This window comes from Gavialis gangeticus, unplaced genomic scaffold (genome assembly GCF_001723915.1).
Source record: "Gavialis gangeticus isolate Ggan-Ray unplaced genomic scaffold, GavGan_comp1, whole genome shotgun sequence".
In the NCBI taxonomy this organism is placed as follows: domain Eukaryota; kingdom Metazoa; phylum Chordata; order Crocodylia; family Gavialidae; genus Gavialis; species Gavialis gangeticus.
In genome coordinates, this window is record NW_017728994.1 from 61,612,108 (window position 1) to 61,616,095 (window position 3,988).

Below are 3,988 nucleotides of genomic sequence, written 5' to 3' on the forward strand. Positions count from 1 at the left end.
GGGCATATAAACAAACCATCTTGGAGGATGCCAGCAACTCCTGTAGCCACAGGATCCATAGATATTACACAGCTACAACTTAGCCTCTCCAGGTAAGAGCTACAAAATGTATCAAAGTTTCTCACTTCTCAGGCCTCAGTTCTCCCTCTATACAAGACATAATAATAATAATAATACACTCTTCCCTTGCAGGGGTCCTGGGGGGACGAACACATTAAAAACAGCAACGTATTTTACTAGACCAACTGAACAGCTGGAAAAATTCTTCTTTGCAGCTTTAGGGCACAGGTGCCCATCTGCAGAAATAGGGAGAGTCCCTATGCCTGAAGAAGGGTGCCTGTCCCTGAAAGTTTGCAAAGAACAATTATTCCAATTATTCTGTTGTCTAATAAAATAGATCACATTTACCCAAATAACCTTTTCTGCCTACATCCCTAGATCAACACAGCTATAACCAACACCCCCTAAAGACACTGAGGCACAGTTGCCAGTACAATAAGATACAGCTGATCTGAATTACTCCACCTTTGTTCTTGGTGTCCACCCCTCCGCACACACTTCATTTGCCTACAAACAGAACAGCCTCCAGTGTGAGACTGTGTATGTGGTTAACTAAACGTGGGTTAGTTCCAAAGATCAGCCACTCTACAATGGCTCATACCTCCCCCCTCAAAGACGGAAAGCATTACTCTGGTAAGACCACTTTGCTGGCCATCCATTCCTCTCCTCCCCGACTTATAGTTAGTAAACAAAACTAAAGTACTCCCATGTTAATTTTATGTCCCAATAGCCAATAGCCACAAGTATTTGACCTGAAATATTTGATTAGGAAAAAAATTTAAGTGCAGTACACTTAATGTGGTTTAAATGTTTTACTCAAATTCAAAGCTTTATGTGGAAAGAAATGATTTTTATAGGAATACTTGTAAAAATGTAAAGACAATACACAATAGTATGTACTTCCCTTACATTGTTTGTTTAAATTTAAGAAAAAACACAAAAGCACTGAAAACTGTTGACACGCTAATTTTAGCACACCCAAAGACCTGTGCATGATATGCTGTGCTTTGGTTTTGATTTGACCTGCAGAGCCAATTAGGTGAATTCATAACCTGATGTTTTATTTGGGTAATGATGCGAGTATATTTACAAAGCCACAAAACATATTTGCACTCTCTGACACACTTCCTAGGGATAATCACCTGAAAAACATTAATTACAACTTTGAAACTATCAAGCTCACCTAATATTGTATTAGCATTCATTCATTGTTATTAACGAATTTTATGAAACAACACATTTTTAGAAGTGGAAAATTTTCCCACAGAAAAATTAAGCACTGGAAAATTTTCCGCCCCACATCTCCGTTTGAATGACAAAATACAAAAAACATTCCTCCATGTAAAGGTCCAGTACATGCTTCCTTTTACAACATCTAGTTCTGAATCAAAAGAGCTGTCTGATGGTAATATTACTGCCATACCACCAGCTCAGCTGGGCAAAACTAAACATTTGTTCACATGTGTTGAAACAGCAGAACCTGCATCATTCATATCCAGATCATTTGCAACTCAGTTCTTAGCAGGTGGCCAAATTAAGGATAAGTCACTTCTTTGTCTACTGTGTCACTTCCCTGATCAACTGGAGCTCACAAATGGTCCTGTACACCTGAGTTCCTGAGGGAACTGGTACCCTTTGAAGTACAAGCCAGAGCCAACATACAAAGCACCTTGGTTGTTTGCTGTTGCTACATGTACACACCTCCAGCTAGCTGACACACCTTTATCTTTGCAAGGGGCAAAGAACCTGACCTATAAAGAATCTAGGTTCTACTGCATGAGTTATATTCACTACCATGGGAAAATTATGAAAAATGAAAAAAAAAAAATGTGATGAAGTACCAGCACCCTGCATATCTAACTGGTATGGGACAAAGGAAGAACAAAGGAAGATTTTTATTAATAAACCTGCAGTAGAAGCAAGAAGTGCAATGTACTGGTAGACTCATATCTGTAGGTTTAAAGCTGTGAAGATAATTTTACTTTGAAAGCTATTACAAGCACTATTTCTGTCATTCAGAAGTAAAATGCACTTGTTCCAACAATTCATCTATGAACTAAACCAACCAAAATATTTGTGTATTCAAGCATCTAAGGACTACTCGTTGTTCAATCACCAATAGCTTTATTCTTACAATTCAAAATGAAAAATTAATCTGGAGTTTGAAAAACCCTCTTGTTTTGATCGTATCCTTCCTTCACCCCGGCGCACACACTGCACACAGCTGAATAATACGAATAACCACTAGGGGTGCACTGATAGAGATTTTTGGGGCTGATACAGATGGCCAATTTTTAATGTGCCATATTGGCTGATACTACCGATCTGATGGCCAATATAGAGTTCAGCAGCTTGGACTAGTAAGTGTTATGGGGAAAGGGGTGGGGGGAGGGAAGGGGCATATCAAGACCCCTGCGGTGAGGGAGGGAGTGGGGTTGGGGCAGGCGCTGCCTTTCATCCCAGATACAGAAACCACTTTCCCAGCTGGAACAGGGCACAGGACGAAGATATAAGCAGCTTGTCTGGAGTGGGGGGCCCCACAGGGAGTGGGTGGGGAGCTCCCACCAATTCATGCACCCTGGGAGGGCATGGGGGGTGATAATTGCCTGTTTTACACACACACACACACACACACACACACACACACACACACACACACACACTAAAAAGGGAAGTGGCTAATCAGCACTGACAAACATCAACTAGTCATACGATTACTAATCACTCAACATGACTAAGTTCAAACAAGTAGTAGAAAACAAGGGAATAAAAGGATTTTAGTAAGCCAATATATTTCTAATTTAAATCAAACATTTGAAAAGCAGGAAGATAGAAGGAACTCCTATTTTTCCTTTAAAAAAATATTAAAAACGTTATTCGGGGTCTCTGAGATAAAGTGTGCCATCGAATTACATTTCTCTATTAAAGCAAAAGAGCTGAACACTGATGATATTGCCGGGTAACCAATGCCATGGTCACAGCTGAAATCATCCAGTCCTGTCTGAGGTCTACCAGCGTCATTAGGAAGTGAATCAAATGGTTTAAGTAGCTGAGATCATTCATCATGTCAAAAATAAACTTGAAGTTGATAAGAAAGCTGCAAGCTTTTTATGGAAACAACTTTGGCAAGGCACAAAATGATAATTAAAAAAAAGAAAAGAAAAAAAGAAAAAAGGGAAGAGAAGAGATTGAAGATTGCCAGAAATGCACTATTCCAGACAACTTTAAATTAACAGTCTGATCATTATATCAAGCAAAAGCAGTGGAGGAAAGTTTAAACAAACATTGACATTAACTAAAGACAGTCTAACATGAAAAGTGACCTAATACTGGCTACAGGTATCCATATAAGAAGAAACATGGGCCTATTGCTGTTATTAAATCTATAACCAAAAAGAAAAACAGCAGATTGTTGCACCCAAATTGTTCAGGATTACTATACAAATAAGGGGTGTGAAAAGATTATGGCATTTGCCCAGACAACAAAAAAATCACGAAGCCAAGAGTGTCAACAGAATGAATAAACCCAAATTTCTGACAAGGCGGATTTGTTTTAAATCAGATTGATTTATATCACAATTTAAATCACTGGTCAGGAAACCTCGATTTAATTATTGTTTTCTATGAAAAGTACATTCTTGTTGTTTAATATCCTTTATTCATTTAACTTCTTGAAACTTTGCATTTTCCGAGAAACTTGCAGAGACAATAGGGCTGGCCGATGGGTGGGTAAATCAGGTCTGTTAGCTCATCTCCATATACTGCTGTTAACAGAGCCAACCCCAGGGGTGCACGGCCAGACGGAGTAGTGGCAACCTCAGCACATGCCTGTAGAGCACCGTCTGCGGGGGCTCTTCAAAGTGCAGGGCCCAGGGCAGTCACCCCGATTCGGGACCCCCACCCCCCCCCCAGGGCCCCTCCGGCCATA

The 3,988-nt window shown here is 40.0% G+C and overlaps 1 protein-coding gene across 1 annotated transcript in view; it reads right to left on the reverse strand.

The window, feature by feature from the left end:
• CACUL1 (CDK2 associated cullin domain 1) overlaps nt 1-3,988 on the reverse strand; it is a 113,219-nt gene that overhangs the window by 105,205 nt on the left and 4,026 nt on the right. The window lies entirely within an intron of this gene.